The sequence below is a fragment of the Lissotriton vulgaris genome, chromosome 5, assembly GCF_964263255.1.
Source record: "Lissotriton vulgaris chromosome 5, aLisVul1.2, whole genome shotgun sequence".
NCBI classification, from domain to species: domain Eukaryota; kingdom Metazoa; phylum Chordata; class Amphibia; order Caudata; family Salamandridae; genus Lissotriton; species Lissotriton vulgaris.
Window position 1 is genome coordinate 811,546,678 of NC_141693.1, and position 13,780 is coordinate 811,560,457.

The window sequence follows — 13,780 nt, forward strand, 5'->3', positions numbered from 1 at the left end:
CAGCCCACCACATATCACAAACAGCTTTCCACCAATGCAGACCATTCACCAAGTCAAGCTGCAGTTGTTCCTTGACTACAAGGTTGAAATGCTAAACCAAACCATTGCTGTGGGGGTGATAGAGAGACATGAGAATATGTTTAATCCCAGCATCCTTGAGAAATTTCTGCATTTCAGACGAAGTTAGCTGGGTACCATTGTCTGATACTAATTCCTCCGGAAAACCCTCCCTGAGAAAAAAGTCTTGAAAAAAATTGATGATGGAAGAGGAATTGATATGGTCAACAAATCTTACCTCATGCTATTTAGACATGTAGTCGACCAGGACAAGAGCATATTTAGGGGAACTACCAATGAGCCCAAACGGACCAGCAATGTCAAAGGCCAATTTGGTCCATGGGGTATTCTTGACAACAATAGGTTCAACTGGAGCGGGATGGGTCACCTAAGACTTATCACTTGTGATGCACGTACAACAGTCACGTACAAAGTGTTCAATATCCTTATCAATAGCCGAACACCAAAAATCTTGCCTTACTCTGCGCTTCATGGCACTGATGCCAAGAAGACCTTCGTGAGCCAGATTTAAAATTTTACTACGGATAGAAAGGGGAACTACAGGAAAACAAAATGAGGACAACGAGGAATGGCACTGAGCGCGTTAAAATGAGATCTGAGCGCATCAGCGGTAGATACAGCAAAGCGTTGCCAGGGCGATGTCAAACAATGCAGCAAGGCCAAATCCAAGATGGCTGCATGCAATGTCAGTACGCTGCAAGCTAGTCACTAAGGAAGCTAGGCAGGAGATAACGTGGCACACGATGCGTGATGAGAGGGAGGAGACGTCACCAGCGCGAGGTGCAGTGACAACTGACTCAGCCGAGCTCCCAAAATCAATAAAAAGTACCTTCACGTACAGGAAACGGACGGCGAAAGTGGCAGGATGCTTGGCAGGCTATTGTCCAGAAACCGCCAAGATAACAGGAGCACTGGCAAACAGCGACATCTCAACAGGAGAAACAGCAGGAGCCACGCAACACCGGACTGGATAACAGGGCACAGGATCACCACAGGAGGGGGAGGCCGAAGACTGGACCACCTTGTAGCCAGTGTAAAGAGGTCGGAACACAACCAGGTAAGCAAGTACATTTGTTGATTCAGTCGTGGCGACTGCCCGGCAGCCACTGCCATAGTTAGAACATAGCAAATTCCATGCAGGGAATCTTGAGCGGACCATTCTACATTCTGCTGAAGGAAAGGAGATTCCAACAGTATGTAATGTTAAGTTAAATGTATTGTATATTTGCTTTTCCGATAGCTACTTTCTTTTAAAGAGGAGAATTTACAATGCAGAAAAAAACAGAAAGGAGAAAAAAAGAAGAAAGAATACAATCTGTTTAAAATTGAGAGTTAAAAAGGACATGATGGGGAGAACTTGCTAAAAAAAAGAGCTGCTGGTAGGAGAACTAAGAAGTCTGTTAAAGCAGTGCATGGAAAAATACTAAAAGTGGTAAACGTTTTGAGTAAAAATCGAGGTTTACAATCAACTCACAACGAGAAGGAGTAAGTGAAATCGAAAGTAAAAAAGTCATAAAAAACACCTAATTTGACAAGGAGGGAGAAATAATTTTAAAAATACAATACAAAATGTATAGAAGTACAGTAATGCAGAATTTAGTATGAAAAATGAGAGAGAGTAGGAGGAGAAGAGCAGCACTGGGAAAAAACAATATAATGAGTGTGGTGATAAAGCATTGTTCGGAAGCGCAAACTATTTACTAAACAGAATGAGAACACTAGATAAATCAGTGTTATCTATGAATTTAAAAAATCGCCTATGAATCAAAGTAATTTTTGAAAAATGTTCAAAGAAGAATGGAAGCATACATCTAGTACTGAGACTTTTTTTATGAAGAAAGCTAACAACAGAATTAACTAGTGAATGCAGTTGAAACAACTGGCCGAAGATGTGAGGTAAAAGGCTGTACTCCCATTGCAAAAGAGGAGACGGTTCCTAGAAATGTAGAGGAAGAGATAACTGAAGAGGACATGGATTGGCGTAAACATGCCCCTGTGTATAAATGGGACTGCAGTAGTGTTTGTAGAATTTGTCAGGAATCAACTGAAACGTTAAGAACTTTTCCATGTTAATTTCCATGCAAAAGTGTGAAGCGGAAAATTGCAATGTCTCAAGCAATAGATCCATGCAAAGAGAGGAAATACACTAATTTATAAGGACACTCATTGTAATGTCTAGCCAGGAAAGTGTGCAATGTGTTTATCATTCAAAGAAGTGAAATTTTGTTTGAAGGCGTTACTCTGCAGAAAGTCCTGCATTGTGTTTAGGAGAAATGAACAAGGCACTTTGGTATGGTACAGTATCAGAGGTTGAAAACATTTGTGAATATATTTAATTATGTTACTTTGATCCTGAAGCGTAGTCTAGTCAAAACGAAGAGTTAGTATGTTCAGGGATAGAGGAACAAAACACAGATATTAGTACTGATAAGTGTAAACGAGAAATAGCAGTGTTTAATGCAGTTTCCATAGAGAAACCAAACCATGGGCCCGATTAGGATGGCGGACGGACCAGCATCCGCCCGCCACCCCCGAGGTGGAGGGACCGTCCACAGGGGCTGCGGCGTTCCCTCCCTCGGAATTAGGATGTGACCGCCACCCTGGCGGTCACATCCCCTATATTTAACATTGCGGCGGATGCTGCTTCAAGCAGCACCCGCCGCAAGGTTAAATGTGCATGTTTTCATTTGCATGCACGAAGCGGCAGGCACTGCTTGGTGCCATAGGTACCCCCCATGTGCACCCCCCACCCCCCAGGGGGCCCGCAACGGTCAGAAGGCGACCGCGGCGGAAAAGCGGCGGACGGAAACATGACCGCCCCCCCCCAGCCATCCTAATCTGGCGGGGATAATTTCTGTGTCCGCAGCGGTGAATCCGCATCCTCTGGGCCGGCGGTGGCTTCCGCCGGCCCGGAGGATGTGTATTCACCGCGCTCCTAATCGGGCCCCTATGTTTGTATTTGTTGTTGGCGCAACCACTACAAAGGCCAAATTAAAAATGTTGATGTGTCTGTGACTAGAATTTGCAGTGTATGTATCTGTGGAAGAATGTTTTGATTTATCAACACACCCAATCATCTGCAAGCATTGTTATAACAAATTAGAAGACAACAAAATGCCTGTCAGAGCAATACACAATAAGTCAGAGGTGGTTAAAATTCCAGAGGAACATCAGCATCTAAATGTTTAGGACAAAACACTGATACAATCCATACACCCTTTTCAAGCAATAGTTTGCATGGAATCAATGACTGGGAAACTACCACCCACTGAGCTTCAGAAAGGTGTTAATGTTAGAGTTGTGTAGTTACCTTTAGATTTTAAACGCACTATTGGAACTGTGGATGTAGAGAAAAATCACTTGTTATTCTTGTAAATGGTGTGTCCACAAAAAACAACAATAATTGGAAGGAAGTAGTGTATGTAAATAAGGTGAAGAAGCTACTTTCTATCTTAACCCGTTCCCAGTGTCGAACGTTCAGCGCCCAGTGCTGAACGTTCGGAGAACGAATGCTGACCCGACGGCCAACGGTCGTGCGCAGCACTGGGGAGGTAGCGCTCGTGACGACCGTTGGCCGTCGGCAGCAATTAAAGGGTTAAAGAGAATAACGTGTACGTTAGAGAGTTAAAGAGAATAACAATCTAGATGATGTCGCACATGGAAATTGCATGGAGGAAGAAATGTTGCCTTCAAGAGGACAGTTTGAAAAAGTGGATGGAAGTTGATCTGAAGAAATACATGAGCACTGCAGTCTCCACCCATTGCATTCAAAAGAGGTTATGGAGGATGTTCTCGAACTGTATCAGATGAAACAAGCTAAAGGCGCTCCAATAAGTACGTGGGAGAAAAGTTTAGAAGCTGGATGTTTTCATCAACTATTTCCAACTGGAGTAGGTGGAAGGAATAATGACAGCCCTGTGCAGAAGGATTGTTTGGGTGAGTCTAGGCCTAGAATCAAGTCAAAACATAGTTTTGAAATATTTTCCAGAAATGGAATATCTAGCAGAATTTGAACCAGATAGTACACACATTGTGAAAACAAACATGTTGGACACTTACTATCCAAAAAAGGAGTGTACTTCTAGAAAAAGTCTGCCTATACATAGTACTCCAGTACTACACATATAAAAACAATGTGATAGAAAACTAGATGAAGGTAAATTTGCAGTGGTTGGTTGCAATGGGTGTTTGGTGCGACATAGCAAGGCCAGTCTAATTAACCATAGAAAACTGAGTTTCCATACTGCTGAAAAAATACAATCTTTCCATTTGGAACTTTTGCAGCTCTTTAAACCTTGGCTTTCTGAGACAGAAATACTAGGAATGTTTGACTGCTATGAAGACTCTTTCAATGCTGCAAAGGATAGCATTGAGTGTTCTGTATTTCCAAACTACTTGCAAATGCGGAATGATGAAATTCAACAGGAAGATACAGTTGCTGCTGAGGCAGCTAAGCAGAGTTCACAAAGCAGCCAAAGTTAACGGCCTCCAAGTCAGACCCACTTGGAAAACCAATAATTCGAAATGAGGCTGCTATTGCAATTAATGAGGAGGAGACTAGGACAGAGGGGGCGGCATTGCTATAATTTTTAAACAACAACTCTCTTGCTCCATGGTCCATACAGCGGGCATAGTGGGTGCTGAAAGCTTGTGTTTTCATGTCAGGGTGTCAGCAAAACAATCTGTGTCAGGCATCTTGATCTACAGACCTCCAGGTCCTACAGGCCAGTTCCTCGATTATCAGTAAAGCGGTTTCTTCCATGGCCGTAAATTTTAAGCACTGCCTAGTTTTAGGTGATTTTAACATTCACATGGATGATTCTACTGAACAGGAGCCTAGTAGATTATGTGACTCACTAGCTTTTTAAAAAAGGTTGCTGTCTGTCCACTCAGCAACGCAAGAGAAAGGACATATTTTGGACCAGATCTTCTCCACAGACACACTAGTGACCTCAGCTTCAGTCCCGCTAGTAAGGTATGACCACTCCATGATCGATTTTATGATTGAGAAGGTGCCCTACCTGAGGAACTCTCAGGGAAGACCACCCTCTCATAGTTTCAGATCTTTTTACCAAATCACAGCCAAGGTTCTTACCATAGCCCTCAGTAAACATCCAATCCCATTTCTTGGGAAGGTGGAGGAGGATGCGGAAGGTCTAGACCAGTGTTTCCCAAACTGTGGTCCGCGGACCCCCAGGGGTCCGTGACACATTCCCAGGGGGTCCGTAGGCAACAGTTTAAAAGAACACAAATGTTTCTTGGGTAATTAGCAGCTTTCCAGCAACAATAAAAGTGTCAAGAGAATGCCAGTGATTAATGTACCTTCTGGAGAGCAGGAAAGTTTTGTTCAGTGGCAGCTTTGATTTAACTAATGTAGCACAGAGGGTTAATGTGCCTACTGCAAAGAACGTGTAACATGCATCTTAAAAAGCAGTATTTTATGTGCCTAGGTTCGTGGTTACTGCTTTTGTCACAGAGATTCTTTTGTTACTGTGCACTTCATAAGTGACAATCGTAATCTAGCAGAGGGACCTATAAACTGTCATCAAAGAGCTGCTTGCAAACTGCATGGTACCAGTTAGTAACTTATATTTTGTCCCAGTTATTCATTATCCTGATGCTGCTAAAAAGATATATTTGGGTGGAAATACATTTTTAATGTTAAAGTCAATGCTAGCCACTTTACATGTATGATTCAAAGTCTCTATATGTGTGTGATGTAAAGTGCTCTGACATCCTACAATGGTATGAGAGATGCTATAAACAAATGAAATACATGTGACAGAGGGGCTATTACTTCAATATAAAATACTAAGGGTCAGATGTACGATCTGTTTTTATATGCGCGAACGGGTTTGCGAACCCGTTTGCGCATGCAAAAACCTATTGGGCCATGTACATAGCCTATTTCGCGAGTCGCAATTTGTTTGTGACTCTCTAAATAGGTTTTGCAACTTGCTATTTGGAAGAGGCATTCCCTTCCAAATAGCGAGTCTCAAAACCAAGTACAAATGTTTTGCGGTCGCAAAACAGTCACAATTACCGCCTACTTCAAGTAGATGGTAATGCATTCGCAAATGGGAAGGGGTCCCCAGGGGACCCCTTCCCCTTTGTAAATACATGCAAAATTATTTTTTAAGGGCAGGCAGTGGTGCCAGGGACCTCTGACTGCCCTTAGAAAATGAAACGAAAACTTTTAATTTTCCTTTTTTTTTAAAAAGCATGGTAAACAGGCTGCATTAATTTTTTTTAAACTGCTTTATTTGAAAGGAGTCCGAGACATGGTGGCCTGCAGAGCCCAGCAGGCTACCATTGCTGGGAGGGGTGGCATTCCCAATGGGCTCGCAAATTGCGAGAGGCTCATTAATATTAATGAACCTCGCAATTTGCGACCCCATTGGGAATCCTAAACAGTGTTAAACACACTGTTGTACATTTCATTTAGCAACTCGCAATTTGCCACTTGCAATGTGTCGCCAATTGCGAGGCGCTAAAAGAAATGGTCGTACATCTGGCCCCAAAATCCTTAGTACTTTGAGTATTTGTTTTGTGTGCACACATGTCTATTTTTTTCGAATTACTGTTTTAATGTTTGAAATTTAACTCATACAAATTGCGTGGGGGTCCCCGGCTTCCAGTGGTGACTCAATGGGGGTCCTCAGGAGTCAAAAGTTTGGGAACCACTGGTCTAGACAATTGGCTCAAATTACGAGCCGACGAGCTCGCCCCTCCCTCTGTACGACCCGCCAAGGTCTTGCGTGCCTCTGCACCTTGGTTTACAGTTGCTCCAAAGAATAGTAAGAGTGACTGCTAAAGCCAGGAGAGAAAATTATGACCTGTTGGATAAATTAACATATAAATTGGCAATAAAGGTGCATTATAAGAAAGTCTTAGAAGAGAAAAAAAAAGGTTTGCCTCCAAAATAGCTCAGTCTGCCAACCATAGCAAAGACATTTTTAAAACAGTTAAGGAGTTTCTTTCTCCAAACGCAGTGGCAACGTCATTCAATCTGACTGAGGCATGGAGAAGCCATCTAGCCTTCTATTTCCATGAGTAAGATAAAAACTATCCAAGATTATTTCTCTTCTATGCCTAGGACTAAGGGTGAAATTCAAGCATTTTCTACCCCACCTATGCAGCCACAGAGCCTGCTTATCACACAGTTCCCCCTATATCTGTGGACAACTCATTGGAAATTATGAAAGCCCTTAAATTGGGCTCACCATCCAACCCCCACCCAGCCAAGACTCTGGTGTCACTAGCCAAGGTAATTAACCCTGCGCTAAATCGGATTCTCAACACATCCTTCGAGACCTTGCTTGTCCCAGACAGGTGAAAGAATGCCAAGATACTTCCGCTGCTAAAAAAAACCAAGAGCAGACCCAGAGGCAGCCTCTAATTACAGACCAATATCCTTGCTCCCCCTTTTTCGAAGGTTTTGGAAAAATATGTTGATGGGGTCATCACCACTTCCACTGAAGCCAATCATGTTTTTCACAAGAGTCAGTCTGGGTTCAGGTTTCATTTTGGCACAGAAACCGCGCTTCTTGAGGTCTCGGAGGCCATCAAAGAGACCCTAGACTGGGGGGGAAGGCCATGCTGATACTCCTGGATTAATCAGCGGCCTTTGATACCGTGCCCCATGACCTGCTCCTTCAGAGGCTTCATGAATGTGGCTGTGGGGGCAGGGTACTCCAATGGTTTGCAGTGTTTCTGGATAATCGCCAGCAAAGTTTGGTCCCCCCCTTTCGCAGCACCCATCCCCCCCCCCCCCAAAGGTAGGTGTCCCGCAGGGCTCAATCCTTAGTCCCACACTTTTTAACCTTTATATGTCCCCCTTGGAGCATCTGCCCAAGTGAAAATTATATCTTATGCGGATGACACACAATTGCTCTTCACCTTTGACAAGAAGTCAGACTTTGGAGGAGAGGCGATAAATGCCTGCCTATCGCCTGGTTTCAGTTCCATCAACTTAAGTGTAATCCTGATTATTCAGAAATTAGACTTTTTGGCCTCCATTAGACAATGTGTGGTGAAACTGGTGGCCACAGGAGATGCTACCCCAACAGCACCTCGGTCTAGACTGTCAGAAATTTGGGAGTCAGGATGGAGGATAATCTATCCATGAACTCCCAAGTACAAGCTGTGGTAAGCGCATGTTTTGGAGTGCTCAAAATGCTTAGACAGTTTCTGCCCCTTCTGCCGTTAACACATAGACAGTGGTCCAGGCGTTAGTTCTATCCAGGATGGACTACGTCAATAGCCTTTACCTGAGAATCCCTGAATACATGTTAACACGCCTACAGGTGGTCCAGAATGCTGTGGCAATGGCTATTTACATGCTAGGGCCCAGAACTAGGATGTCTACCTACTTGAAATCCATGCATCGGCTACCAATCCGCAAGAGGATTATGTTTAAAGCCATGGTTCTAACCTTTAAATCTCTCCACAGGATGGGGGCCCCCTTCCCCAGGAAGAGATTTCAATTATATTCCTGCATCGTGCTCGGAGGTCGGCTGCACTTCAGTTAGCTCGCATCCCTAAATCTTCCTATGCTCGAATTGGGGGAGGCTCTTTCCAGGTGCAAGCAGCACGACTCTGGAATAGTCTCCCCCTGACACTTAGACAGATGCAGGATTTTCTCTCTTTTAGAAAGTCATTGAAGACCTGGCTTTTTCAACAATAGTGTGACTTCTGCATGATAATGCCCACGGCTAGCCCCACCCAGAATTTGTAGCATCAGGACAGTCAATCTAGTAGCCATGCGCTTTATAAGTCCCTGATAACATAACATAACAAGGGAGCAAGCATGACAGGAAACAATTGATTTTGCAGATTTAGTTAGCAAAAAAACACGCTATGGCAAGATCTACAGCATCCCTTCTTGGTTTTGCACAGAGACTCGGGGCCAAGCCGATTGAAGCTATGCTGAATATTTATAGATCTAAATGTATTGCTATCCCTAAGTATGGGTCTGCCATCTGGGGATATAAGCCAGAAATGGATTTACAAATAGTGAAAAATAAATTCTTAAGGAACTTGCTTTCAGTCCCGCAATCCACTCCCTTGTATATCATTCATCAGGAATTAGGTAATGGTTTTGTAGCCGATTTGATAAGGCTGGCCCCCTTTGTATGTTGGCTAACAATCTGGATTAACCCTGAATTGTTGATGAACAGAGAGATTGCTCTGGAATGTTTATCCTTGGACAGAACAAGTTGCATCCTGTGGTTACAATATGTAAAGACGATAACTAGAAACCTAGGTCGTCCTGACCTCTTTGACACTGCAGATAAGATCAGGGAAGAGAATCAATGGGTCAAAAAACATTTTTTAAACATAATGTACATGAAGAGAGAGGACAATGAGATAGTGAAACCCATGGTACGATCCTACCTTTTGTTAAAAACATCACCATCAACAGAACCTTACTTAAAAGTAGTAACAAAGCCACACCATCGCTTACTTTTAACTAGATTCCGTTTTAATCTTCTTCATTGTTTACTGGCCGAGCCACAGGGTTGGAGCAAGGTGAAAGATCTGGGTCCTTGCACTTGTGATGCAACAGTCCTTTTGGAATTAGGTTGAAAGATGATTAAATGTTTGCCCTTTTTAACGGAGATATATCTTTACTGACTTGAGTAAAGAACAACTCCGCTTATCTGTGATTGCTCCTTTGTTTTAAAGAATTTACAAAGATGTTTTATTCAGATTTAAACTAATTAATTTCAGTTTTACTGTGCCTAAGATTATTTTAACATGACTTTTTTTAGATGATATTGTATATGGTATATGTTCTGTATTTTTATGGTTTTTATTAACCGAATAAAGTAGATTTGACGGACTGGCAGATTTAGTTGGACAACTAAGTGAAGAGCAAATTGACATATATTTGGCGGTGAAAGCTACAGTTGAGCATGGACTGCTTCATGACAAGAAAGAGTGTGCATGTTTAACATTTAAGCCTATACTGTTTTATGTCAGTAGTCAAGCTGGTACTGGTAAACGTTTCTTACTACAAGTTCTTATTGCTTTTCTACAGAAGACTACAGACTGTAATTTATCATGTGTGTTTACAGCACCTACTGAATAAACAGCACACAATATCAAAGGTATTAAGTTATATAGTTGCCTGATGCTGCCTGTGTAACATGACAATAAACTGGGATACCAAAGGTTATCTGGTGAAGCTAGTCATGAAATGTCGAGAGTATTAAAAAAAGTTGAAACTTTCAATCATCGATGAGGTGAGCATGGTCTCAAAGTTAATGCTTGCTTTCGTGCATTTGAGACTGCAAAAAGTTTTGAGAATGGATTATGATGTCTTATTTGAAGGAAAACATTTGATTGTTTTTAGAGATCTACTGCAACTTACACCTGTGAAGGGGCAATCAGTGTTCAAAAGACAGCTTCATGATGAAATTAGTAATTATTTGGGAAGTATTGAAAATGTGAATATTTGGATACATTTAAAATTCAAAGAATTCCTTAGTAATATAGACAAGCACTAACTCACTACAAAAGATACTTTTTTGAGTGCCTGGCCTGTGACAAAGCGCTCTCAATTTCTTGGCTGTCCTACATACAAAAAAAAGAGTCACGGGAAAGGATCGGTGTAAGGTTTGGTGTGTCAGAGTCAGCTATAGGTGCGCTAACCAGCAGAAAGCAAGCACAGGCCTTGTTATAAAAATTGCAAGGTATCAGGTTGCATGAGGAATCATAGAAAACCAGTATCGGGGATTACTTACTTGCACATTTTGGTGTTGTGCCAACTGATTACCTGATGAACACAACCAGGAGTTTGGTGTGCTCACTTCTTTTTCGATTTAGAGCAGCGACTTTGAAACACTCCCTTTGTTTCCCACAAGGTTTCCAGCACAACTTGAGCTCACAAGTTTGCCCGTGTAATAATGTATCCAATCAAACTATGATTCATGTTACTTTCTTCTGTGGGTATTACCAGTTATTTCTCGAAGATGTATTTAGCACCTTTTTTTAAGGCTCAGAAATGATCATAAATGATCATAAATGCCAACAATCATTTATGTGTTTGCAAGAATAACTGACAATGAAACCGGTCGTTGTGTACGTTTGTTTCTCAAGGCAGCCATATATTCAAGAAGGAAGAGTTACTTACCTTCGGTAACAATATATCTGGTAGAGACACAGTCTAGCCGCTGATTCCTTAACTTAGAATATCTCCCCTGGCGTCAGACTGGATCCGGAAAATCTTTTTCCCCAGCAATACCTCTGCACGCCGTGAGGCGGTGTCGCCTGGCTCCGTCCTGATGTCGTCCACGGAAGTGACGTCAATGGAGCCATATAAGCCCCTCCCGGCCTGCTGACGTCAGTTTTCTGTAGGAAACTTTTCCGCGCCACAACCCAGAGCCGTGCAAAAAAACTGCGATAGCATAGGAACAGTGTGTTAAAAAAGAACAAAATCGTTGAAAAAGCACCCAGTACCCGGAGGGACTGAAAGGAGTTCACAGAGTACTTGCTGTGAGCAAGGGCCCAACAAAGTGCCAAGCCGTGCCCCACCTCGAGGGGGCAACGACTGCGGCAAAAAAGATATGACAAACCAGGCACAGCTTGTCACCACAGGAGGGAAATTAAGAACCACAATATTGAACGACCACTAGAAAGTTCACTACACACACCCTCTAGAGATTTAAGGACTTTAGCCCCAAAGAGAAACAAACCCAACCCAACCGACTGCCAGAGAAGGAGGAGGCATAGGTGTGAGCAGTGGGAGGGAATTAAAAACAGAATGACTCCATGCGTGAAGAGCACAGGTGGAACAACATGAGTCAGTGGTAAAACATTATAGACCTGAACCACCTTAAAACATGGACGGAGTGGGAAGCCAAAGAGCTCGAAATCCAAACCACACCCCCTGCACCAAAGGAAGGTGCGAGAACACGCCACCAACCAAACACTAGGACAGAAGGGAGTCCGAAGGGCCCCACGCACAACAACACACCCTACCCCAGAGTGAGGTGTGAGAGCTCACCTTCGGAAGACCAAGGCCACCAGAAAGTGAGGCTAGGTAGAAAAACACCATATGAAAAGGCCTTCGCAGAGCGGGGAGGATGGGTGGGCGTTAAGGAATCTGCGTCTCTAACAGATATATTGTTATCGGAGGTAAGTAACTCTTCCGTCCGATAGAGACATCTAGCAGCAGATTCCTTAACTTAGAATAGATACCAAAGCCATACCCTATAGGAGGAGGGTCTGCGAAACAACCACCAAGTTCTAGGAGAACATATACGTCAAAAGGCTGACGAAACACGGTGGGAACCGCAATGCCAGGGCAATTGACAAAAGACCCAGGAAATCTCCGTAAGGAATATGAACAAGGGACTGCAAAGACACCAAAATCCGTCGAGGGACGGTAAGAGACCTCTCTCATCCAGACACAGGCGAAAGGAAATACAGAACTAGAAAGGTCAGTGCCAACGTAAGAAACAATGCAGGGACTCCGTCCAAGAAGGAGCCCAGCACTGGTCCCTATGATTCATAAGGGACTAAGCCCCAAAGGGGCAATACAACATGACAACGGTAGAGCATACCGCCTGAACATACACGACAGTGGATGTCAAAATTAAAACAGGGGACAGTCCGAAGACTGGCCGGTTAAGAACAGGAGCCGCCACAGGAGGCCAGTGTGTGTAGAAAAAACACACATCAATTGCGTACCCCCTAGGACATGTGACAACAGAGGCAAGGCCGAACCCAGAGTCTAGTGCCAACAGAGATAGAAAAAGCACCATCGAGCAAAAGCGCAGTAGGTAGGCATGCAGCCAAACGTACCGAAGGTACCACTGTGAGGGGATAACCTGCAAAGCCAGAAACATATAGAGGACTCTATCCCAAAGGAGAGAGTGAGCAAGAAGGCCTGATACTAGGGCAAAAAAGAATTTAGTATTCAAGCACCCCGTGGTGTGTAGAACATAAACACAAAGAGACAAGAATGTTGCAACACCTACAGGAAGTGACAAAACCCTAAACAGGGGAGTCGCACAAACGGTACCACTGTACAGGTGTGCGGCATAACAGTCAAAAAAACACAGAAAAAGCAACAGTACCCTGAGGGGAAAGAAACCTGGTCTCCCGTGAGGCAGGCGGAAACAGACCAAGATGCTGCTAGTAAAGGAGTGAGAGAAGCAGCAGACCGAAGCCGGTCACCAAAAAGCATACAGCGCCATAGATTGACACCATCTACCAACAAGGAGAATGTTGAGAAGAATACATGCACAGTAATGCTACCTAAAGAAACAACAGTGCCAGAATAGGAGGAAGAACTCACACCCAGAAAAACAGCAGGTGGGGAGCCCATCACCAGGATACACATGTCAGTAAAACCCATACCCCGAGAAACAACCGGGTGGATCACAGATCCGGTGGCATGTAAGAGCCACTCTTTGAAGAACTAGGAAATATGCACAGAGCAGGAGCGGACAAACCGGATCCCCTGTCCTGCAAGAAGCAAGGGACCAGAGACCTTGCTAGGGAAGCGGAGTAGGAGGCAACACACAGACGAGACAGAACTTCCCTGCTGGAACTTCCCTTGCCCTAGGCAAGAACCCCAACAGTGTATGAGCCACAAGAAAAGACGTAGAGCACAACCTGTGTGCACCAATACAGCACGTATTCACAGAATATAGAAGAGACTGTTCCGGAACGGAACAGAGGGACCTGCACC